Source organism: Lepisma saccharinum, chromosome 14, assembly GCF_977018435.1.
Source record: "Lepisma saccharinum chromosome 14, izLepSacc3.1, whole genome shotgun sequence".
Lineage (NCBI taxonomy): Eukaryota > Metazoa > Arthropoda > Insecta > Zygentoma > Lepismatidae > Lepisma > Lepisma saccharinum.
The window spans coordinates 80,586,525-80,614,400 of record NC_139242.1 but is presented as its reverse complement, the minus strand read 5'-3'; the positions used below and the strand labels follow the sequence as shown (position 1 = coordinate 80,614,400).

The 27,876-nt window shown below is 37.3% G+C and overlaps 1 protein-coding gene across 1 annotated transcript in view; it reads left to right on the top strand.

Annotated features, from left to right (window-relative positions):
• The first annotated feature begins 335 nt into the window (after positions 1-335).
• LOC145998630 (ly6/PLAUR domain-containing protein 6B-like) overlaps positions 336-27,876 on the top strand; it is a 182,470-nt gene continuing 154,929 nt past the window's right edge. The window contains exon 1 of the mRNA XM_083135090.1: positions 336-643. The gene's annotated coding sequence lies outside the window, so the exon portion shown is untranslated. The remainder of the gene's footprint in view (positions 644-27,876) is intronic.

Genomic DNA, 27,876 nt, shown 5'->3' with positions numbered 1-27,876 from the left:
TACAAAAAGAAGGATCCTCTACATCAAACAAATAACTGTCCTGAAAAATATATTTCAGAAACTTCGCTGAACCTAGACACAGTGAAAGAGAATAGGTGGAGAGAAGAAAGAAACAATGCTAGTAGGAGAATTCCTGGAGCAAACACACACGCACAACCCAGGAATTCAAAAGCACAGAGCGTGGTTTATGCTAGACCCAGAAAGGGAAGTTTTAGCGCAAGATCAAACCGGAGCGGCTCGTCACGGCCCGGGCAGGGAGAGTAAGAGAGAGAGAGAGGGCAACGGAAGCTGTGCATCTCTCCAAGCGGTCCATCAGAGCTCTGCTGGCTGCGGAGAGGTGTGGAATGTCGTGCAGTGACGTGGTTGCTCTCGTGCATGAGACAAGCGTCGTACCTGAGCAGTTCTGGTGAGCGGTGCTTGGAAGGGGGAAAGTGCCCCCGCAGTGAGGAAGCGGTTGCGTGTGCTGCCAGTGAGTGAACGCTTGTGTTTCGTTACGCAGGTGCGTTGCGAATGAATGTGTGAGTGCGTGTATGATAAGTGACGGAGGGAACATCTTCCACTTTTCGTGTTCTGCTATTCGCCGGCGGGAAAAACGTTCATTGAGAAAGCGCGTAGACTAGGTCCCACCTGCTTCATTTGAAAGGTATGTAGCTCTTTCAGTTTTTTAACAAATCAATTTTTTCCTAAGATAAGATCGCGTAACAAATTCATGATGTAAAAACGACAACTAACAAATCTCTAATTGTTTGTTTCCAATTAATTGTTATTAGTCGCTTTTATCTCTCTTGAATTAATGGCGGCGATGCGGATAAATGCTTAACTGACGTAACCGGCGATAGAAGAAAAAAGATGACACATCCAAGCTTGTCTAGGGTTCGAACCTGGGAAATATTACTTTGTGTCACTTACCACTCTGCCATGGTGACTAGCAATTAACAAGTCTTGAAATAAATGACAGAGTGAAATCTCGAAATTAATTTATTCAAGAAAATACTTAGGTTTAATATGGAAATGCAGAAATCATTTCGCATTACTGTTTCCTGCTAATTGAAGTTATATTTACTTCTCGTTAATACAGTGAAAATTGCATTATTCCCTGAAGCCAATTTATACAAATGCAAGTGAAACGGCAGACCTACTTGGCACAGTGCGCTGCTACGCAAGGGGTCCCGGAATTGGAATCCCGACCTAGGCATTCAACAAACAAATAAAAAATAATAAGAGAATCCAAGGCTGGATTAATTTATGCTGATATGCAAAACACTCTGCTTAATTATGTTGCTTGGTTCCTGATAACGGATATACCACAAATGGATCTACTTTATTTATCGCTTTCTCATTCACATCATTGTTGAAATAAGTTAGAAGAAGAGGAAAAGAAATTCAAAATAATTAACATCCAATACAATGACGATAGCTAAGAACACGCATGTTATAAGTCCATCAAAAAATGTAATAAAAAAAATTATAAAACAACGAGTTTCTAGTGAAGGAAACTTCCCTGTTTTCGAGGGTACGTGTAATGGAATCGCTCGAATCGTTGGTTCGGATCTGATTCTCAACCTCAATTGTAGTAGACAATGGGAAGATTAACTAATAGAAACAGACATAATGAAGGTTGTTATGAATATATCCAATAATGGTTAACAATAGCGAGAGAGAAGCGAGGTAAAATCGATTCTCGGAAGTTTAGCTGTAGAAGATTGACTTGTAGGATAACATTGTGTTGAGCAGAAATAAACCTCCAACATTGACTAATTAATTTATTCCACACATTTCGTATTGTGTTATTCAGCAATTAGAATTTTCCTTTCAGAAATGACTTCTTCAATATCCAATATTCTTTGAACGTAACATGCGAGTTATTCAGAATACACATATATTATAAACAAAAACTTACGATGGCTTGAACCGCATAGAAGGAATTGTCCTCAGCATTGCACGTCCGCGTAGATGTGGACTGAAGATTTCGTCATTTGTTTCTCATTCACACTACGCACTTGCACAATACCATATTTGCACAATACTTAAGGAAGAGAACACGGTAAAGTCTAAGAAATTTCAGAAAATTCTCATCATAACGTGTATTTTCAGCTCAAAAAAATTAGCTTTATGCTACTTATATCCAGGTCAAAGCTTTAAGTTCATGAACTAATGCGTATATTTTCAAATTTACAAAGTAATTGTTAACTTTTGGTTTATCTGTTGAAGTGACGAAGCTCAAGTATGCAAGAATATATAGTCCATGCAATACGCAGTTTGACTTGTCCATTAGGGATCTATGCAAGTTCGTGATATATTTAATCTTATTTATATAACATATCAATGTTCTGTTTTCACAACAAATAAATAACAATTATGTGGGCATTTCTTCAGTATTTGGACAAGTTTAGGTTATAATATCTTACAATGTAATACTGTTTTAAAGAACGCAAGTATTTTTTTTAAAAAAATACGTTAGATTGTTAATATATCGGAAAATTTCTTCTTTCTTACCATAATATTTTCATTAGTTTCTTCTATGTAACGACCAAAGGGGATAACCAGGATCGCTAATAAAAAGCGCTGCCAATGGCCCAGTGCGACTAAAAAGAAGCGCAACCGTAAAGTGCTTCGGGGCGTCTAATTGACCACAGCGCCACCGAGGAACGGACAAATGCAAAAGCTGACGATGTCCTCCTCGTCAGAGAATCAAAAAGAAATTGAGAGTTACATTTCTGATTTAATTTACTCACTTAATAACTTTCCTAAACGTTCCATATGCGGCCATATTCTTAATTCTTTTAATTTACTATATACATCATTCTATTTACTTCTTTTATATTATTTGAACTCTTCTTTTATATATTTCTCAATTTACTATAATATATATAATCCCTCTTCTCCGCTCTAAGTTTTTATAATTTCCTTTGCTCCTCTTTATATAGCGTGCTGCCATCTCTTGTCGATTCCGAGAAACCATTTCTCCTTGCAACATTCATTGTGTCGTGCGAAACTGGCACGTGACAACATGCATTTCCTGAATTAAGCCTACTTTTTATTTCCTCTTTAATATAATTTTCATTTGTTAATATTACTCCTAAGTATTTGAATTTCGAAACTGGTTCAAATGAGTTATCAATAATTAGATTTTGATTATTACCTAACACTTGCTTTCGGCCTGTAAGCATATATTTAGTTTTCTCTTTGTTAACTTCCAAACCTATCTCTTTAGCAGTTTTGAAAAATATTTTAGCATTATTCTTAATTGTATTCACATCATCCCCCAGTAAGTCTACATCATCTGCATATGCTAACAACTGAGTCACACCATTTAATTTTAGTCCTTCTTTAGTTTCTTTTACCTTCCTAACAGCATATTCTAAGGCAAAATTAAAGAGCAATGGAGATAATGCATCTCCTTGTTTTAACCCATCATGAATTTTAAATTTGTCAGACATATTAATACCCACACGAATTTTACTTTCTGTTTCACTGGTGCATATTTTTATCATACTAACAAGCTTCTTAGGTATTCCAAACTCTACTAATATATTATATAATTTATCTCTTTTGACCGAATCATATGCTTTTTTGAAATCAATGAATAGCTGATGGACATTTTGATTATATTCCCACTTTTTCTCACGTGTCTGTCTGATGTGAAAAATTTGATCTGTAGTTGATCTGTTACGTTTAAATCCACATTGATAATCACCTATAATTTCATTAGCATATGGGGTTAGTCTTGTTAAAAGAATGTTAGATAATATTTTATATGTTGTTGAGAGTAGAGAAATTCCACGGTAATTATTGCAGTTCATTTTATCACCTTTTTTAAACACAGGAACAATTATGGATTCTTTCCACTGTTGAGGGATTTCTTATTTATTCCATATTAAAAAAATTAATTTATGAATTTGACATATTAATGAATTTCCACCATATTTAATTAACTCAGCTGGTATTAAATCAATGCCAGGTGCTTTGTTATTCTTTAGCCTTTTAATAGCATCCTTAACTTCAGTCAAGTTAGGTTCTGGAACTAAAGGTTCTGCTGTGTGGACTTCATTTACTTCTGATTTATCTCCTACATGGACATTTAAAAGGCCATTAAAGTAGTTCTTCCATCTATTTAGAATTTTGCTTGGGTCAGCTAGAAAATCACCGTCTTTATCTTTTATCAAGTTTACTTTAGGTTGCCACCCCTTTCTAAACTCATTTACACCTTTATATAAATCTCTGATATTTTTATTTTTGCTGTTTGTTTCAATTTCGTTAATTTTGCTTTTCAAGTAATCTCTTTTTTTACTTCTAAACGTGCGGTTAACTTCTCGCTTTACTCTATTATAATTGTTTAGATTTGTATAATCAGAGTTATTTAACCACCTAAGTCTAGCCTGATTTCTTATTTCTATTAGATTATGACATTCATTATCAAACCATGGCTTACTTTTTCTCGGTTTATGGTATCCTATACTTTCTTTAGCTGCTGTTTCTATTGCATTACGTATGTGCTCCCAATTCTTATTTACGTCTGTTTCATTTATATTTTCATCATCATTTAAATCCTGTAAAACATCAAATCTATTTGACAGTTTAATTTGGTAATTTTTCTTAATTCTTTCATCAGTAAACTTTCCTGTATCAAATTTTAGAACTTTTAGATTTTGTTGCTTATGATTTATCACTGAGAGTCTTTCTCTTAATTTAGCAATTACTAAATAATGGTCACTGGCACCATTATCATTACTTAATTCATGAAGACTTTCTTTAGCAATCGTGGGTTTGAATGTCTCTTCTTTGCCAATCTGTGCATTACAGTCACCTAACAGAATTTTCATATCATACTGAGAAAATTGATCAAAGACCTGTTCTAACTCTGCATAAAAATCATCTTTAGTATTATCATCTTTATCTTCCGTTGGAGCATGTATGTTTATTAAAATAATTTTACACCACCTACCCTGTAAAACTGCATATAATATCCTATCATTAATAAATTCTACTGTTTTAAGAGCCGAGATAATTCTATTATTTATGAAAAAGCCTGTTCCAAAATTATGATTTTCAGTACCACCATAGAAAAAAGTATAATTTTTATTTTTACAATTCCCTTCTCCTGGCCACCTAACTTCCTGGACAGCTACTACATCTAATTTATACTTCACTATCTCATTAACTGTACACTGAAATGCCCCAGGCCGGTAAAGGCTCAGAACATTCCAGGTGCCTAATTTAATATCCTTATTCCTAACGTAGATCTTATCCTTAGTCCAGGGACCTCCCAAAGTAGTCCCCACCCGGAGATCCGAACGGGGGACTATTTTACCTCCGGAATATTTTACCTTGGGAACATCCATGGCCTTATATTGCTGTTTCTTGACATTGTTTTTTACAGTGCAGAGTTGTCAGCTCTACGCCTAACCCCCAATATGAATGGAGGAACTACTACACAAATCAAACACAAACATATTAGACAGCACAATTACTACACAAGATGAACACAAACACATTAGACAGCACAACTACTACACAAGACACACACAAACACATCACAACTATAACACAATATAAACACAAACACACCACAACTACTACACAATATAAACATAAACAAAATACACACCACAACTACTATACAAGACAAACACAAACAAATTAGACAGCATAACTACTACGCAAGACAAAACAAACATACTAGACAGCACAACTAGTACACAAACATACTAGAGAGCACAACTACTACACAAACATACTAGACAGCACAACTACTACACAAATAGACAGCACAACTACAACACAAGACACATACAGACACACCATAGCGTTATTCGCATCTCTTGAGAATATATATGCATATACATATGATATGCAATAGATATGTACATAGCAAATTTATTTTTGACATGCTGAAAATAATGCAGGCTTCTGTATTTTTAAAGGACACCATTCTGCAACTGAACAATTACCGAGCCGAGATAACAGCAGGCTGTTTTGCACTAAAGTTTTCATTGCATAGTGCTCATAATTTACATATTGTTCACAAGGAACTTGTAGGTGGGTCAGATGGACGTTAAGTATGAACTTGTCAATAAATATTTGGTCAAGTTTCCAGTGTTCCTACTTTGGTTCGATAGCTTTTCTTAAAATGTAAATACACGTACTAAGCGTTTTTAAATTACGTTTAAATTGTGTCACAAGATTTCATGACCTGGATTAGAACCAGTGTATTAAGGTACAATACTCAGAACCAGAGGGCAATAGTTTAGTGTAGTGATTGGTAACATTCACAAATTTGTATGCAGGAAAAAAAAATGGGTCACAAATACACCACTGAGTGGGCATCGTCCCCCCTCCCCCCAAAAGAAAAAACTTAATTCGCACAGAGGTTTGCATTCATTCAAATTTGTATTTCTATTATTTGATAGTTTCCTAGTTACTGATACTGGTCTACAACCGAACTTAAAGGTACTTTCTGTAAGTTTTTCTGTCAAATGAAAACGGTCTGGATGGACAATTGGCATGCCACCTTCGGGTATAGAAAGATAGATAATGTAGAGACCTACTTTTTCACTCTTACTCAAAGGTTAGAGAAATGCCTGCATTGTTGGTTCTAAAGAGTTGTACAGAACTAAGTGGTTAGTAGCTTTGAGCGCTAATCAATAATCATATTCGCACATGTGTGTAGGTATCTGGTTAAACATATCGATATATCACACTTGTTCTTTGGCTACCCTTCTAATAAATCTCTCTTATCTTAAACCTTTCCCGCGGAATGTGTGAAGTATTGGATATCGACTATTATCTTCATGGTCATAATTTCCGAACCATTTCACATTCAGCGTGATATATCCCTGGGTATTAAATACTCTATTGGATATCAATATGCCACACAATATTGATAATTTAAGACCATTCGAAACCCGAACTATGGGGTTCATTCTGTTGTAAGTTAGTACTGGGCGTATTGTATATAACCCCCCCCCCCCGAATTAATGGAGTTAGTCAGTTAGTGAGAGCTCTGCTTTGTTACTTAGGAACATAAATAGAAAGTGTTACACATGTTTTGGAAGGAACATATGCTAATTTCATTATTCAAGGCATGAAACACTGACTGTAGTAATATATTTTTCCTTCAAAATGCGCCAACACAGTGACACTTTCTTGTTGATAGGTCGTGTATGATTAATGTCTACTTTATATATGAAACCTAATTAGGACTGAAATTGTTCCCATATTCAACTTCTAATTTTAAACCAACGAGTGTAACCAATTCTCAGTGTCATAACTTCGCATGTCATTTGCAAGCATGTGCGATGTTTGTGTTTCCATGTGCAGATATTCACATTTGTATTCTCTGAATAACACAAACAAAATTCCCAATCAATATACCTTATCTATATAAATAGCTAGTAATTTTGTTTCAACGTTACCGCAATGTTATACCTTGGGTCAAGAAGTTGTTACACCGACATTACACAGAAATATTGATTGACTTACTTTTCTTGCACTTTTGACTAATGGCGACGATGAGAAAGAGTGATGAAATTTATGAAGGAACACTCACAAAGAAAATCTATCTCCAGGCAGGGATTCGAACCCGGGACCTTCATACGAATAGTGTGCAAATACTGAAAGGAGCTTATCGTACGTCAATTCATACAACAATGAAGCAAGCCTCCCTGATGGCGCAGTGGTAGCGTCGTCGCCTTGTAATCAAGGGGTCCCGGGTTCGATACCCGGTGGAGGCACAAGTGGTTCGGATTCCACTTTAAATTGTAGGTCCAGTCCTGATTAGCCTTACTGTGCATAAAGTGGACTTAAAACACTAAATCAACCAACCAACCAACCAACAATGAAGCAACTAATTCAAAACTTTACCAAATTTGTTCAATGTTCTTGTCTTAACTTGTCACAGTAAAGAGGGTTCTCTAAGTGTAGTTTTCTTTCTCCACATTTCTCTGCTTTTGAATTTTTTACCTCGTTACCCCGGCGTTGGTCGACTATGTCGGAGTATCGCCAATGGTCTACATGTTAGCATGAGGCTAACACGTCTATTTGTTAAAATTTCGTTGATCTTTTTTGGTTCTCAATACCATTTTTTTTGTTCATTATGTGAATGTACCACATTGTTGCTTCGTCACTTCCATTGTACTCTAGCCCAGGAACATTTATTTGAGTTTGATTGTCATCTTCCACGGCTCAAACTTCATTGTTGCTGCCATGAGCACTTGTGCCAGGCTCCTTCACATCACTATCTTCTGAACAAAGAACATCGCACTGCTCCTCGCGTACGCTTTCATAGTCTGTATCGTGTATTAACCATCGCAATATATGAGTATTGTCCATCATGAAAAAAGTCATTTAGACACAGGAAAACCAATAAAATTCATGATAACAAAAAAATAAAAAATGAAAAATACAGTCCCACGGTTGGTCGATGCGTGAGCGTCACGCTAACATTTTGCCAATTTGTTGACAGAATCACGGCACAGCTCCTACTAACGGAAGGGAACGCTCCCCTGTTCTATTTTCCCAACCCTAACAAAACAAAAGACAGTTATACTGCGTCTCAAAGAGCTTTCGCATTCTACAATAGATTATTAGCAGATGAATTTCAATGTTAGCGCTAACATGTCGAACAACGGAGGGTTAAGATACATATATTACGCTATTACTGTAGTTAGTTTCTTCCGTTTTCAAAGTGGAGTCATATGGGCTGACCTGTTTAAGCCTAGCATACCCTAGTGGGAGGGGACTGTCAAACCCACCACCTCTATTTTTTTAATTTTTCAATTGTGAAAATTAAAAAAAATTGAAAATAAATTACATTGTTCCCTAAAGTGTTCTGAATATTCTGTATTAGTTTTGTTCATAAAAAACATAAGTGTAATGTAAATTGGAAGCAAAATGAACTTGTGGGGCGTTTCAGGCACCATCTTTAAAAGCGTGTTATTCGAGACACTCATGCTAGTGAGAGTGTACAATTTGTTTTGGTAATGATGGTATTTTTCGCAATTATAATAATTAGTAAACAACTTCCCCTTTATAAATAAAGAAGCTTTAAAAATATGTTTTATGTGAGTTTTAGCGAATGGTAAAATATGTGTGTGACACTCATGCAATAATTGGTTATTATTTTTTATAAATGATGGTATTTTTTGTAATAATTATAATTAATAAAAAACTAAACTTCAATAAACAACAAAGCAAGAGGAATTTCAAAAACAAAATGGTTTCTTGAATTTTAGTGATTAAAAAAGTGTGGGCCTGTGAGGCCCTCCTCAGGTAAGTAAGTTTCTCGTACGGCACGGGTAAAATAAGGTTGAATAATTTTGTGTTGGGCAATTACTGGCAATAATCAGTACATTACATTTTGTCTTCATACAGCTGGCGGTCTCTCAGGTACACACAATTTTTATGAGCTACAGAAAGATACGAAAATAAGGGTGATTTTTCAGTGGTGATTCGTACCCTGGAAGTTAAATAATTCCGAAACTAACATAAAATCAATGAACGTTAAATAATTCCGAAACTAACATAAAATCAATGAACTTTAACTATTTCTTACAGATATCAAAACATGCGTTGCCTTACACCTGCTTCAGGGCTGATTTCGCCATGAGTATTTCCACATTTTCTCTTGGAAAATGAACTACAAACATTTCCGAAAATAACATCAGATTTGTGATTGAAAAAATCAGAATTGTAACTCTGTGTGTTGGGGGGAGGGAGATGCCTGTGTGTGCGTGACTTGGTTATTTTGAAACCAGTCGTGTTTCGCAGGGAGCCATAAGGTTGTTATTTATGTTGGACGTTTGGAAAGCTTTTTAACGGAACAACACTGGCCTTGTTTCCGTTGACAAGTTATTTGAAATATCGCAAGCGGCATTGTTCGGTGTGATGACGTTATTAACATTAGTGACCCTGTTCAAATATTTACGTAATTTGTGTTGACGACATAACGCAGCTGCTGTCAAATACATCTGTTATGGCAGCTGTGGGAATCGAACTGAAGATTGGTTAGCTCGTTAGTTGTTGCTGGCTCAAACGAGAATGCTGACAGTTTCACTTATTTAGCTGAGGCGTGCAGCAGAAAACAATGTTATGCACTAATTGCAACCGAAACATTCGGGACAGAGAATAGCTGAAAAAGTTAAATGAAGCTCACAATGCTTTTGGTACAGTAAAGTGAATTCCTTCCAGGCCTGCTGTTAGAAAACTCATGTCCTGGGGGACATATACTCTATACCGATAATCTCTGGAGCAAGGCCACACATAACGTTAGAGAAGAGGAGAAAGCGGAGCGAAGCAGTACACACCACTGGTAGCTGCAATCTCTTTGTCCCCTCCACGCAATCCAATTCCCTTGCACGTGTTCATTTGTTACTATTCGCTTCACAGATTCTCAGGACAGACTATACCATGACATAAGATTGCAATATTGTAAAAAGTAAAGTGAAAACACTGACAACATTCTCTATAAACGAAAGTTGACGGTTAACATGGCGGTGATATCTTCATTGAGTCATTAAGTAACCATTAAAAATGTTCATTGATACCTCTGGTCCGCATAATAACACAAACGTTAAGTTGCAGTAAGCCTGGAAAACCATATGAAAACCAGAAAAGTCAGGACTTGCAGAACACAGCATCACAGAGAGACACAGGACGAGTAGAAGAAGCCATAGTCATATCATGGGAAAGTACCAATCTCAACAGGGACGTGGGACTCCAGCTCAGTCACGCCTGGAATCCACTCTCAGTAAAAACAAAGCTCCAGCCAATAAGAACAGCAGGATTCAGATTGAGCCAATAGGAAGACAGAGTCCAAACTCCGCCCCATCGTAGACATATATTTAACTCTACACTTACTTGGGTGGGTGACCTTTCCACACGAGAAGACCTAGTCTTCAACATGCATTCCGTCAGATCTTCAAGAACTTCCAGATTCAACTAACACCCAACCTAAATACCCAGACATTGAGCATCCTCCCACCAAAATATTCATAATCAACTCAGTCAAGAACAGCTCGCCCCTTACCCAAAACAATACGTATCTATTCCAGCTCCCTTCAGGGGCATCACCTTAATTACGTCAATCTCTTAGCAGCACACCTGATGCCACCTTTACACCTTTCATTTCTCTAGAATATACGCCAAGTTAAAATCCCATTACCCAATCCTTACACTTTCGACAGTTGCAGTGACATTATCCGACTCAGGAATAACCAGCCATGACAAAAGACAAATACGACTAACTAATATACGAAGGCAAAGTCTCACGCCTGGAACTTCACAGCATAGCATCCGACATGACGAAGGATGAGAGGATGCGATCCGTTTCTATATTCCCTGATGACGAGAGCAATTTGTACGCTCGAAACGTTGGAAGGCAACATTCACTTAACCTGGCTGGTTACCCGAGAACACTTGTTCGAAATTGGATGTAGTATTTTCAAGGTAAAAACATGCACATTGCAGATTTACTCTCCAGGCTTCTTATAAACACAAGATTCAGGATGAGTTTTTCTTGTCAATAGTTGCACATAAGTGCAATTGCAGATAAGTGAGTCAAGAAAACAAGAGTTTAATGATCAAATTCTTTGCAAAATTATGTAGTATGAAAGGATAGCCAACTGAAAAGAAGTCAGATGAACTGAAATTCATGGGCGTTCAGAAGGTGCTGGGTGGCAAAGAAAATACTGTGCTGGCCAGGAAAGCCAGGAAAATTTAACTCTGAAATCTAGTGTATGGGAAAAGTATCAAAAATCAAATTGTGAAGAACCTTTCATGACACGCTCAATTCCAGATTTACATTTTGAAAAAGGTAGAGCAGAAATTTTTGAATATGAAGACACCTCTTAGTCAGTGCTAAACAAGGCACCTCTAACTGGTTTTCAAATTTCACAAGATTACAATAATTTGGGAAAAAATATAGTGTGTTTCTTTTTTAAGTTTCAACTGTTGTTCATTATTAACTATCAAGAATTGAAATGTTGTGTTTAATGTTAAAAACGTGATATGTTATGCATTATACAGCGTAATTCAAAATGAATGGTGCAAATTAACAAAGGTATTATGACGTTAGTATTTATGAAAGAAAATCAGACAGGGCATCAATGTAAAGAAAAACTCTGGAAGTTTTATTCCAACTTAGCGGGCTTATTCTGCTTAGCAGATGCTCCACCAGGATCGCCAGTGTCGCAAAATGGCTAATAACCACTAGAAGGTGTATTGTGTGTTGGAGCTATCGAGAACTGATTCAATCACAACGGTGCAGATATTTCCGGTAGTAATGCATATATTTCATCTTTCCGAAGGATTTCATAAAGTTACAACTGCCCTCGAAACCGTTGACAACGACTTGCTGTGCATAGTAAGTACTTTATTATCATTTGGACCGTTCCGCGTTCCATGTGGTTCCCATGTTGAATTTTTATGTGAGTCATGTGAGTAAAACGTTCAGAGTTCTTTATATTGATGCTTTGTCTGATTTTCTATCATAAATAGTAACGTCATAATAACTGGGTAAAGTTGCACCTTCATTTTGAATTACCCATATATGAATTTATACAAGCAAAGAACGGGATATCTGAAATCGTCCAACGCAGCTCCGTGCTCTGATGTTTCCAAATGCATTAAAGTTGACAAGTATCCTGCCATAACGACGGTTCTAATTTGAGTTAGGAGAGAGAATCACAATATGCGTTTCTCTTGATGCAGATAGCCTTGCACAGTTATTTGATTTACTGCCTGGCAGTGAAGGCTTTCTCATAAGCAGCTAATATGCCATATTAATTGATGTTGCCATTGTGCAGAATGTAATTAGATGAATTGGTGACAGAAGACACGAAATATCGAGGTAGAAATCACTCGCTGTCCGATATTGTCTATGAATTTTGACAGATGTTTCTGTCTCCCGTTACGAGTTCTCAATCCGTGAATAACACCGTGTTCCCAACTGCTCTCGTTCGAGAAATGGAGACCTTTGCTAGGAGAATTAATTGGAGAAATTTCTATTTTACGTGAAGAGTTGTTCTTTTCGAATCAATGGTACAACAAGTTGATTCGTTCTGTTTCGAAAGATTTGACAACTCTGTTCGTGAGTCCTTGTTAAGAATCGTTCCTGTTCGCTAAAATTTTGAGCAAGCATCAAGGGCATACTCAAGGGAAGGGCGGACTGGGCTGAAGTCTCTCCCAAATCACGAAAAAAATTGAGGGGATCTTTTATATCAACAATATATTGAAAACTAAGATACAGTAAACCCTCGTTAACACAAACTCGCTTAAGACGAACACTCGGTTAACATGAACAAAATGTTGGTCCCGGCAGGAATGTATTATATCTTACAGAAAGTTTTATCGGTTAACGCGAATTTCGGTTACGGTTTCTTAGTCCGTTGCTTCATTATATCTCATTTAACACGAACTTTCAAAGTTTTTCATAATTTTCTTCTGTTGTTCCTTTGTCTTTCCTCTGCTAGGTATGTAAGAAATCGATCAACAATCAACTTATACAATATTGTAACCAACAAATTCAGATCAACATGTGTTCAAATGTGTTTTTCTATTCTTTAAAACATAGCCAGTACGAGTAACATCAAGATTAAAACTTCGGTGCAATTGCTCGACAATCGCGATCATGGTGTCAAGAATGAGCTTATACGTATTTAACCAACAAATTCAGTTGTATGTTCAGATGGGTTTTTCTATTCATTAAAATGTACGAGAAACATCAAGTTGCAAGCAGTAAGACGGGAGTCATGGCCAAGAGGAAGAAGACAGGCATAGACCTGCAAACAAAACTGAAAATTGTAGAGGATGTAGAAATAAAATTTGAGTCCCTGATTAGCACGATTTTTTTTTAACACGAACTCTTGATTTTTCGGTCCCTTGGGATTCGTGTTAACGAGGGTTTACTGCATTATCTTAAAGTTTAGTTTTGAAAAATTCATGTTACATTAGGCAATTTACTAATTAATCTCTATCTCATCCAATAGGTCTGCAAGTGTTTTCCTTCCTCTTGTACGTACTTATATTTAAATCCCACGCTCACGTGCATACACACACACACACACACACACACACACACACACACACACACACACACACACACACACACACACACACACACACACACACACACACACACACACACACACACACACACACACACACGTGGGCTGTAAATTTAAAAGTCCCAACACGTCAGGAAGATGTAATAACACCGCGCATGTGCTATGAGAGAGTGACCATTATCAGTTGGGACCCATGTCGATGTGTGGAGTACCAAAAGTGATCGATATGTACGAGGTTGAATATTACTCTAAACCAATGTTTGCCAAGATAAAAGAGCGATTTTGGATTAAAATGAAAGTGGCCCATGACAAAATTGCACGGCAATGTGATCAATACTTGCATGAAGACTCTAGCAACAATACCTAGCCATATCTGATGGATGCACAATGCTGAAAATATCTGGAACCCAGCATGATGCAATTTTCGTCATGTTTTCACTGACACATTCCAATCTCCTCAAGAAATGCACTTACCCATTGCAGCAATTCTTGCTCGTGCTTCTGTGCTAAGCGTTGGTGACGTGTTCGGTTATCTGCAACATAAATGGTAAAGAATTAGTTTTCATTCCCTGTGATAGTTGCCATTACACAATGCTTTCTACACTATGTATTACCAACTTATAAAAAAGGTATTGACTTATCAGGCACCCTATATTCTCCTACGTCATACGATTGTTATATCAGAACGAAGTAATCGCATATCCTAAGTAACTAGAAGTAGTTAAACATTCTTTTTTGAACTGCTTACGAAACAGGATTGTTCATTGTGAAGGGCTTGCGTATTCCATGCTATTAGTGTCGTGTGTTTATAATGCGTACATATCACAATATCTCGTTCCTGCAGTGTGTGTTTTTGTGGATCGGTGTTCTCTCATTTGGAATGTCCAACACTGTACAGTTAATTGACGAGAGATGGTGGCGCCGTGCGAAGCAAGCGGCGAGCGATGAAGCTGTTGATCGGGGATTTTGTGGCGGCCTCGGAGGACGAGTAAATCGGCAAGCATTGACATACGCAAAGCGGACCGATACTCGTCGTTACAGAACCCGCGCAATGTGGGATTAAGCCATCTTTAAAAGCGCGATGAACTGGCAGGATCGATGCACGCGTATGTTTCTGTCGCTGCGATGACGCTCAGGCGATCCGCCACGTTGTGATTTTCCATTCAAGGGTGTAGTCTGGTGGTTCGTAAAGAGAACCTGCAAACACGTTGTTGTTTATTTATTTATTTATTGAGAAAATTCCAGATACAGCACAGGAGGCCATTTTACACTAAAATTGTCAACAATGAAAAAGCAAATAATAATAGTAATAATAAAAAAGTAACAAAATAACACAAAAATGAATACCAAATCAACAAAAAATAAGTAAAAGATTGCACTACTTGATAGGCTATTATTTACAAACTTCTCTTCTAATAGAAGACCGAAAGGCAAGCTCGGGAAAAAAAATATCCATACTTGAGGAGAGATCATTGAATTGTGTGGCAAGTCTGTAAAAGGGAGATCATCTTTGAATTTGTAGTCTGGTTTTTTTTTTGTTGATTTGTTGATTCAGTCTGGAGGTTTGCATAATATTTTTATATCGATATCTCCCCGCATGATAATTTCTTTGTTGGCTTCTATGAAGTCACTGATTTTACTATAAAACACGACAATGATATACCGAAGGCTGGAGAAATGAAGGCTTTCGTAATTCTGATTATTGACGAACAATCTTCGTCAATTTTATATGCAGACGTTTCAAATTAACAAATTTCAGATTTGTGCTTGAATATATAGATTATTTCCGTATTTGCCGGCGTTTAAGACACACTTTTCCCCCTTTAAAAATAGGCCTGAAAAAGAGAGTGCGTCTTATATCCCGATATTCTTGAAATTTTCTGTTCTAAGTTAGATTTACTTGCGGTGTGCGACGAAGAAGATTGAAATGTATTATTTTCTAGTTAGGTTAGGTAACTTATTTGTTAAAAGTAAACTTGCATATTACTTTATATTTGAATTACTGTAAATTATTTATAAATTTAATTATAAAGATTTTTCCTCAAAGATGTGTATGGGAAAAGGCGTATATGTGTAATTTTCTTGCAATTTGCTTCACGGAGGTTCAATGGTACACGCCAGCAAATACGGTATTTACTTTTGATGGTTTGGGTCCTCAAAGGTACACAAAATGATACAGTACATAGCCTTAAAGTAGTATATACTAGGCCTTCCAGAATAGAAAATCTTGAATCTTCACATCTGCCACTTTCCGGTGTATCGACAGGTCAATATAAGGTCGAATTTTGCACCTCAGAGCCGATCGAATTTAGTTGCATTGAGTTTCTTTTGCAGGTCTATCAGACTAATTAATTTAGTGTTAATGCTCTGGAATTTTTTTAGGTACCGTTACTTGGCACGGGCAAGTACATTTTATGAAAAGTAATTCCTGAAAATTAATTACAATTAGAGAAATCTTTAGTCAAGATGTTATGTTACAGAATAACATAGTGCATGTTATCTCAACCGACAAATATTTTGTTGCTCATGAGGAACGGGATTGATATGTTTTGTTATTTTTGCTTAATTTTGTGACATCTTAGCTACCTCACAAATAAACACCCTCGCCAGGATTCCAACGTGGGACCGTCGGTGACGAGAATACGAGCATATTACTCAAATTACTAGGCCACGGGGGATAATAATGGGCGCACTGGAGTAAGCTCTATGAACATATATAGATAACTTTTAAAACAGTCACTTTGTGCACTAATTTAGTATCGCTTTCGTATTGTACAGATATTGCTCAACAACATGTCGGTTAATGAAATTTACTTTTCTACAACTCTATCATTTTTATAAATCCATGGGTCAATAGGACCTTGCTTGAATGTCAGGCAATTTTGGCTTTCCTGGCTAAATACAAGTTTTTATCGTGAGTAGTTAGTATGAGAAAAATGTATTTGCATGTTGTTGAATTTTTGTTATTTTTCGTAATGTAAGAACAGTTTCGGCTAATCCCGACGATAAGGATGAATGGTGATGAAAGGATGCACATAGTTTACTCACAAAGGATCATAAATTGAATCATCATCTTGAAAAGGAGATACCTGTTTACTACGTAGTTCGTGTAGCATGGTAAGTTCTTTACCAATTACCATTACCAATTAGTTTATAGTTGGATACACGGTGGAGGCACATAGTGGTTCGGATCCCACTTTAAACCGTAGGTCCAGTCCCAATTAGCCTTACTGTGCATAAAGTGGACTTAAAACACCAAATCAATCAATCAATCAATCAGTTATTTTATATTTGTTTGCTTGTGCGTGTGTGCTAGAGAGTGAAAGAAATACAGTGGCAGATCCTATGTGCACAGAAAACTCCGACAAAAATTGTTCCCAGTAAATTTGAATATACTCGTGATGTTCATAAAACTTCAACAGTGATATTGTTAAATTTGGTTCAAATTTCAGAATCTTGAAAATGTACCCCTCTCGATAAGAGATATTCATTCAGCGTGAAGTGAAACAATTTCTTCCGAAATCTGATATTGTATACTACCAGCTTTGAAAAGGGTACGCGTTAAGTAGAACGCTCCCCTTCAATAAGAACATTTTTTAAATTTTATCACGACTCTAGAATTGGAATTCTAATCTAATCAGTATTGTAGTTTATAGCTGGGAGTGGCAAGAACAGAATCATATTTTATTCGCATTTCTTGGAATGAAATGAAGAGTTAATTTCTTCATGGTAGCTTTATTTGCAAACATTTTCCAACAGAATGTGCATTTTCGCTTCGTTAAAAATTATTGGAGGGAATTTGTATTGCCTTTTCATTCGTGGTGATGATTTGAGTTACGAGCAAAAAATTCTACAAGGATCGTTCAGAGGCATTCAAGCTGGAGGATTATTATTTTCATTTTAATAGAAAATTCCTCATTAATGAATAAAATTGTTAAAATATGTTTTAGCAAAACAAAAGCAAATTCGTTTTTTATTTCAGTGGTTAATCCTGCAGTTGGAATTATGTGGGGAATGATCTAATGTAAAAATCGATCCGTATTCTTCTACAAATGTGTTTATTGGTTCATTTCATGGCTGAAGCTATTTTGTAAAGCCTGTGGATTCCAACAACCATAAAGTTGGGCACGATTAGGCTGGGTCATAAACCGAGTTCTAAAAATAACTTCTGATGCCCATTGCAGGTTCACGGACTAGAAAGATGAAACATTTCTCTCTCTCGCAGGGCCATAAATTTGGCTGCTTGCCTGGCGTTGATGTCCGACAGGAATTTTTGCAACTTCGAAATGTAGCAGTGGCTTTATTTGGTGTAACTTTTGCGTGAGTCGTTTATGGGAAAGTGCATTTTCATATCAAGTGAATGTTAGCACTTTTTTATTGAAGAGGAAAGCATGGGCGTTATATTCGTATAAAGGCAATGTTATGGATCACGATCGTACATGAACTGAAGCTTTTTCCTAGTCACATGCTAAAACTGATGTGAGTTTAAGAGTCCAGAGGATAATTAATTCTTAGTGTTGGCGATTTTAATACCCATGACCTTGGCTCAAACATAAGCGTTTTCTTTAGGACATAGCCAAAGAAAGAAATATGGAAAATAAATGAAGACTAAAATTGTAAACGCTGTAAGTGTCACAATAATTCAAACACCGTTTTCCACGTTAAACTGTAAAATGTGCCATGCTTTATAATGTGGTAAACGTGAAATGTGGCTAGCCCTCTAAGTAGTTCAAAGGGCGTGTAAAGAGGTCACTAGTGTACACGTTCTTACTTAATTTAAATTATAAAGAGAGGTTCTTATTATTACATAACATGCATTATATTAAATTGGATTATGATTAGAAACTATCTCACGAAAATTTCCCCCCAATTGATGTGCGGAACGATGCGATTTCCCAACGCTTTCGCTTTTGGCACTTACAACGTTTACCACTTTTAATCCTCAGTTTTACTAAAAAAACAAAACTTAACGTTCATTGAATCTCAAAAACATTCCGTGTTTTGATTCTTGCATGTTTCAGTCAAGGGGTGGCTACATATCTTATTCATCATGTGATCTAGAGACCTGTGCGACAGTCAATGTTAAGACTCAAAAATGTGAAATGATTTTGAAATGCTTGCAAATTGCCTGTGCACTCAAAATGTGCCATAGTGTTAGACAGGGTGTTCAAACACGATGTACCTTTAAATGCTACAGACATATTCATATATCAGGAACTTAAACAGTTAGGTAAATGCATTCTAAGTGTTAAGAGTAAAGCCCAAGGTCGTGTAGAACGTCTATTGGTTTCCCCGTAGAGAAAATCTTAATTTAGCCCTCTGAAATATTAGCAACTTAATTTTAAATAGATGAATGACTGTCTCTTTACGCTTAGAATATTGATAGTAATTGTTTTGTCCCAGAACTGGCTAATCACAAATGGGACAATGATACTTTGTTTTAAACCAAGGTGGATTCATTTGAATCAGGTTTATTTAAATCGCGATTTAAATCAAGATTTAAATCAGGTCATTTTTTGTAGCTAATAAATGGTGATTTATTCATTCTAGTTTTTGGACTTTTAACCACTGTTATTTTTTAAAAGAGATTTACCTACGTAAAACACTACAACAACGCATCCACATGCCATACATTCACCACAGAACCCAACATAACCACTAAAAAATAGTGAACAAATTGTACAAAAATACAAACTACAAAAATTATAAACAGCAACGGGACCAGGGTATACAATTCGGACACTGTCCCTCCAAACACACAAGATCTCACGCATAGTCTCTATAGACTAATTCATATACGTTGCACACCAACCCCGCTTTACCACGTCAGTGCGTCGAGAGAAAACCCCCCTTGGAACATTCGCTGTGACTGTAATTTCAGTACGTTTGGAACGGACGACTGGAGGTAATTGCAGTCTACACAGTGGTTTGGTGTTCCCGAGGTACTTTGTTGAACGCCTTGCTGCGAAGGGATATCTAGCTCGAACGACACTTTTCAGGTGGCCGCAACTAGGTTGTAGCCCCAAACATTCACCTGTGGAGCTCTGGTCACAGTACCAGTCCTTCCTTTCTTTCTTTCGTTGGCTCTGGTTTCTGTCCTCGTTTCTCATTGGCTGTTTGGTTCTAAAATCTTGTTTGGTAAGTGTCTGTTCCGAGACTTTGACTCTGACTCTCTCCATCACGTGCAAAGTGCAGCTTCCACACTCACTCGCCGATTGCAAAGTAGTGCAAGGGAAGCGATGCATAAAGGGCTCCCCCAACAAGTTGGGGGTACTGTCCCTAGAGATGTCAGGGCCAGAGGCCGGAACAAGCTAGAAAACCCAAATTCCCGAAGCTCTTCCATGGATTCCCGAGATCGATCTAGGTCACCACTTGCCAACAAAAAGCAGAAACTTCCAGAGGGAACAGACTCCAGACAGAACAAGACCGAAGTAAACACACAGACACCAGAGCTGTACAATTTCCTTCTTTCGAACTACGACACCAAATACAAGACGCCAAAACATATCCTAAATCAAATCCTAAAATATGTGCCAAGAGCTTCAGTTAATGAAATAGTCTTCACCAGGAACGGAATACTTATAAAATCTACTGACCCACATTTCTCCACCATTATCAGAGACAAGGCCTCCTACCAAATTTTTGGTACAAATGCCAATATGAAGCCACTAACCTCTACACGTCCAAAGCAACCTCCTCCGCCTAAACGAGTACCAATGCTATCAGTGGTGATTCGGGGTGTTCCCCCTGAATACACCGACACAGAAATCGCTGAAGAAATTCAGGCAGAAGGTCTCACCATCCACAAGTGCATGAGAATCCGAAATGACAACGGACCAACCTATATGGTTCGAATACTGACAGTAGATAAAGATACCGTGGACGAACTATTGCACAATGGAGCCTATATATATTGTCGAAAGCACAGAGTCGAACCTTCCAGGACGTCAACACCACTGTCAGTGCGTTGTGAACGTTGTCAAACATACAATCAGCACACTACAACCAACTGTCCAAATTCAGCCATCTGTGGATACTGTTCTGGGCCACATTCTACCAACACTTGTACAAACATCCAGAACCCGCCTAAATGCAACACATGCTCTGAAGGACATCCTACTTACAGCTATAAATGCCAAGCCAGACCTAACCCAGAACCAAATCACCCTGAGCTTGTTGTTCCCATCCGAACCATAGATAGCTCAACCAAACCGGCAAATTCACTAATGGACCCAATCACTGTGGAAGATCTGCTACGATTCTTTACTATTACAACTCAAAACATCCAGCCATTTCTACGCACACATATTCTGGACCAAGTCATACTCGCTGCAAAAACACTTTTCAAACTGCAGTTACACGCTACGTATACGGGACCACATGTCCATTTCAATATCAACCCTCTTGAAAACACAAGTACATCCTAAAACAGTTTTCAGACTCTTCATAACAATCATGGGTTATTCTTTTCTCTTCTTAAATATTAGCTCTTTAACAAAACACAAAAGCTTATTTGAGAATGTCTTGCAGGAAAAGAATATATCAGCTTTTGCCCTCAACGAAACATTCCTAACGCCAAAATCCAAACCCAAGATCAGCGGATATAATATGATTCGACATGATGGGCCAACGGAAGCTCAACGTGCAAATGGAGGGACCGCAATTGGCTTTCGAAAATCATATCCGCACAGAGAACACACATTACCACCGCATTTCAACCTGCCGGAATACAGCATAGCAACAATATATCTGAGACACAGAAGCATTACCCTAGCAACCATCTATGTTCGGCCTGGACATCCTATACCATACAACTTTATCAATTACATTGAAAACAGCTACAAGCATTACATAATCATGGCCGACATAAATCTCCATAGTCGACCACAAGCCGAAAAGCGACAATTTCACCAAACTATAGTCAACTGCCAAAATTGCCATTTCCACCAACTTCCGAAACCATCTAGACCAATCAGCAGTACCTCTCCAGATGTTGTACTTACATCGACTTCCCTCCTTACAAATAGCAACGTGGATATACTTGAACCCATTGGTAGCGATCACGCACCTATAATCTTTACAGTTGACGCACCTGCACCAACTCCTCACAAACCCTTTCTCATAACAAGGTACTCCTACGATCAAGCAGACTGGGAAAAATATCGTAATGCAATCGAAAACTCCGTGCAAAACGCAGATACGCCAACAAACGATAGGGATCTGGATGATGTAGTCCCATTACTCACTTCTGCCTTAACTGAAGCTGCTAAAAGTACCATCCCACTTCAAACCATCAATCTATATAAACCAAAATTACCGCCGAACTATCTAAAACTCATTTCAGCCTCCAGGCGTGCCTTCCGAGAGTATGTTGTAACAAGAAATCCTGAAGCGTTACGGCATCATAGACAACTCCTCCGCACGGTACAAAACTATATCATTGCATATAAAAGAAGGAATTGGATAAAAACGTGCAATACACTGGCTGATACATCCCACCCATCAAAATACTGGCAGCAATTTAACAAACTCACAGGGAAAAGGTCAAGAACTACATATCCCATTATAGTCGATGGGAAATCCGTAGACGACGACCAAGAGAAAGCAAACGCCTTTGCGCATTACTTCCAAGGTATCTTCACACCACAAACTGAACCATTACACAAAACAACCCTATCACGTACAGTACAACGTGTCTCAAACCCACATAACCGAGCTCTCAAACCTAACAATGACCATAGTATGGATGAAAACGAACCTCTAACCTCACCTATAACACCAGAAGACATCGCATGCGCCATATCTCGGAAAAGAAACACTGCTCCAGGCTTCGACTCGGTAACCTACCGACTCGTCAAAGAGGCTCCACGAACCTTTCTGCTAATCCTAGCCACCATATATACATATATACTACGAACAGGCTACTTCCCGACAGAATGGAAAGTTTCCAAAATGCTGCTGTTCGCCAAACCCGGGAAACCTGTTCGCGAAGTATCCTCTTACAGACCAATACAGCTCGCATCGACCCTCAGCAAAATCTTTGAAAAAGTACTTGTACGCAGAATGCACCAACACCTTTCATCCAAGAAGCTCCTACCTGCACATCAAGCAGGCTTCCGACCATCCATCAGCCTCAACGACCAACTTCTGAGATTGATAACAACTATAACAAACCACTATAACAAGTCCTTGCCATCGTGTCTTCTTTTATTCGATCTCGAAAAGGCGTTTGACAAAGTATGGCATTCCGGATTAATATATAAACTCCACAAATTCCAACTTCCTCAATGCTACGTTCGCCTTATCCATTCGTTCCTGGCAGGCCGCATGGCATACATCTCTCTGAACTCGGCAACATCCTATCCCATCTTCTTGCACACAGGAGTCCCGCAGGGGTCTGTTTTGTCACCGCTGTTATATTTAATGTATGTAACAGATATGCCGACCATGGATACCAGCACACACGTATTCCAATTTGCAGATGACACTGCTTTCCTAACTCTTGGGAAAACAGTTCAATCCATTAATAAAACACTCCAAAAGGCCGTAGACTCCTTTATTCGCTGGTGCAACCAATGGAAACTATCAATAAACTCTTAAAAAACTCAGACAGTAGTTTTCCTACCTTCCCACTGTCGCTCTAAAGTACACCGAAACCCCAAACTCTTGAAGATTAAAATAGAGGGGAGACGCATCTTACCTTCAAATCACGTAACATACCTTGGGGTTACCATAGATGAAAAACTGACCTGGCGTCCACACTTAGAAAGGATAAAGAAGAAGGTAAAGAACCGCCTAAACCTATTATGGAAACTGGTGGGTACATCTTGGGGATTACACCCGACAACAGTCCTAACCACCTACAAAATGTTCTTGCGCCCAGCCATCACTCACGGGCATATTGCTTGGATTGACGCTTCTGCCTCCTTCTACGACCAACTGGAAATCTTTGAACGGCACGCATTTAGATTGGCTTTCCGGATTAAATTACCTTATCCCACAGCACTACTGTATGACAGAATTTCCTACCCGATCATTTTGTATCACGTCGAGAGCCTTCGCCAACGATACATAAACAAAACCATGATATCCGAAAACCCAGTATTCTGGAATACCATTCATCTTGATATCCGACATGATGCAGCACCTACACATATGTATACGCCATTACAACACCTGCTCACCATGTATTCATGTTATCTAGATGATCTAGACCCACAGAAACACGAATACGATATATATCATCCATCGCAGTTATCACGCCATATTTATCCCACCACTACAGCCTAAGCAGTACCAACAATACTCCGACTCCAAATATCGAAATCCATATTTATAATCTTCTCAACCATGCTCAAAAGTAAGATAACACATACGAATCACCAATCTTAATAAGAAAAATATTCTGCAATATAAAAAAGCACTTAGACCATCCAAAATGATGAAAGACACATAACTTACAATGAAATCACTTACCGAAGTGAGGGCATAACCCTCTCAACGGGTTAACACTAGCAAAAAAAAAAAAAAAAAACCGCTTTACGTCAACATGCAACATGCAAACCGAATCAGTGATCGCTTAGTTCTTTGAACTCTCCAGCCTAACTATTGCCTATTTTTGTGGGAGTAGGAAAAAGTTTATTATCCATTTTGCCTTGACTCATTTCACCCAACAGGTCGCTAGGTGCCGGTGCTTTCCCCGAGTTGATAGCTTCCACAAGATGAGGCCTAGCTCGAGGAAAGGTTTATTATCCTTTACGTCAACATACGTGGTGGAGCCTAGGCCACCAAGAATAATCCTCCAAAGCAACCATTTATGTGATCTAACAGACTACACGCTACCCTGAAGACGGAGGCAGATTCAGCCTCCGAAACGTAGGTAAATCCGTTTAAAAAAAAAACAGTGGTTAAAAGTTCAAAAACTAGAATGTCATTTTTTTAAGAAAAACAAAACACTGATTTAAATCACTTGAAATACGTAAATAATAATTTATAGAATAACGTACATAAAGATTTTGTAGATATCACAATCATTTTTAGTGAAAATAAATTAACCTCGTAATCACTTAATAGTGTTCATTAGGCTCTGAGAAAGGAATATAAATGATACAAAATATATGTACTGAAGAGGTGAAGGTCATACAAAAGAAAATGTAAGTTTGTTTACAGTTTACACATTACATTTCTCTCGATTTAAAATTCATTAATTTTTATAGGCAAAAAAAGCAAACACTTTGTGTAGAAAAATATATAAAATACTAATAATGTTAAACCGATAAATAGTGTCATTATCATTAAATTGTATATAAGTATGACAGCTGATATTTTGCAAAATATTATTTAAAAATACCAAAGTTCAGCTACAAAGACTTTAAAAAATATTTTAAGTTACAATTGTAGAGTACATCCAGTATGGTTACTGGAAGAAAAGTTACTGAAATTATGGATTACACTTTCATTAACACACTCAACAGACATTTAATAGGTTCATATGCACAGTATCAGTAACCGAAGAATGTACATTTACATATAATTTATTTTTATTTGCTTTAATCAAATTTTCAAATATTTTACAGGGCCGTTTACTGGAAAAGGGTTTCCTATAAAAATATATATCTATATATGTAGTGATATAAACCATGCCATCAGTTTTCAGCATGCTTCTTTTAAAATTTTAAATTTTTATTCACCATGAGTCACAAATATGCATCTCCAATGTTTTATATGACAGTGTACTTTGCATTTACATCATTAATAAATCTCAACGTTCATGTTGTGATAAATTTATTTATAAAAAAAAACAAAAAAACTTCACACTACAGGCAAATGCCCATTTATAGTGTTGTACATACCATAATTACGAGTAATTGACATAAACCTATAATTCATACATGACTCTCTCATGACATGAATATATATAAAATTGTATATAAGATGGATACCTAACTCTGTGATTACATAATTATAAGTGATATATATACACACACAAACATACGTACATACCTGTACCATTGTTATTAAGTTATATAATGACTATATATATATATAAGTTTATAATGTAGCCTAAACAACAAGATGATTGCACAGAATTACATTGTATTTTAAATATTTAAGAGAAGATACAGGCTTTGAACGAAGTTAAGGGATGGAGATAAAAATGAGAGTAGACAATTCAGTGATTAACGTATTTGCTCGTCATCTTTCATATTACATTGAGAAGATGAATATAGTAGTAAATACATAAAAATAAGATAAAAATACAAAAGGTTGACTTAAAAATATATAATGTTATATAGTTAATAATGTTTGTGGTATTATGCATATTGTATGAGTTTCCTGTTTGTTCTACTCGTGATTACGGAACTATTATGTGTACTTTTACATAATAGTGTTTTGCGCTATTCTGAAGTAGGTATGGAGTTCGGATTTAAATTTTAGGGTGCTTAGAAAGATGTCCACTGGGTACCTTGATTTTGTAACTTCGTTAGATGATTTACACATTCTTCGAATTGGAGCTGCATCTGCAGCTCGTTTCGATTGAGCTCTGGAAATTTGGTATAGGTCTTTATGCGGCGTTACTTTGCTGTGAAAGTAAGATGCAATGTGACATGTAACCAATTTTTGGACTACAAAAATTGAACTAAGGGAAAAAGATTCTTGTCAACTTAATCCTCTTTATTAATTTACCAGTCAAAATTATAAATGTACTCATGTTCAACCTTCCTGCGAGTAGTATTAAAATATTTCGTTTTTGTCACATTTTTCTTACTTGTGTTTTGAAAGATAACGGCGGGCGCTCTACATGCTGGCAAGGGAAGTGGGGAGCGTGAAATACGCCACAGACCAACCAGACAACAGCGGTGGCTCCGAGAGATAGGACGTGGCGGGAAGAAGTACTACGTGAACCTCGTTCAATAGACTGCTGTGTTTCTTATCGCACTAGATTGTTCTCTTCCCCAATACTTCTGTTTTTCTGTCAAATTTTCTCTCTGTTGTCGTTATATAAATTAATTTATTAAGTGACGTAGCTTTGTGGACCATTAGATGTACCATTTGTACTCATCGATTGGTATTGAGTCCTGTTATTCATCACTGATTTTAACGGGAGTAATTGTAAGAAAAAACTTTTTAAAATGTGATTGCTCTTAAAGATATCACATTAAACACTTTACAATAAGAAAATTCTTGGCTTAATTACAATTAATTTTCCCATAAAAATATATGGAGGATGTTTAGGAATGACCACGTACTCTATTTTTAGCTGTTAAACGAGGCTAATGGGTCAGACTTTAGCATGTTTTATCGACACCGGAAGGTGTAAAATCCAAGCTGCGAGCCACAAGTGGGGCAATTGGTAATAGCTGCTGCCTGATGAAGAATTCTTTCCTACAAGTACATATTTTTTGTTTCCGATATTTGTTTTTAGAGGAGAGGAATTTGGCCCGACGAATAGGCCACCAGAGAGGGCCAGGAAAAAAGTCATTTCTCGCCCGCCCACGTGGAAAAGCGCTAGCGTCACCCTGTTCGTTGAAAATCCGAAACAAAATTTATGATGTCCCCGGGAACGAATCGAGCTCCATCCGTATCCAGGGGAGTTAAATCCCCTCTGCTTCCTGATTAGATAAAATAGGCAGCGACCAAATTCCCGTCTTCTGCAAACAGTGGAAGCATTTTCCCCACCAGAATCGGCTTGCGTTTTGGAATGATTTAAAAAAAAATCTCTGCTGGGATATTTTTTTAAAAAAGCACTGTGGGACATTTCGAGCTCAGGTCTGCAGCATATTTGTTCATTCATTCGATACACATATGTTTC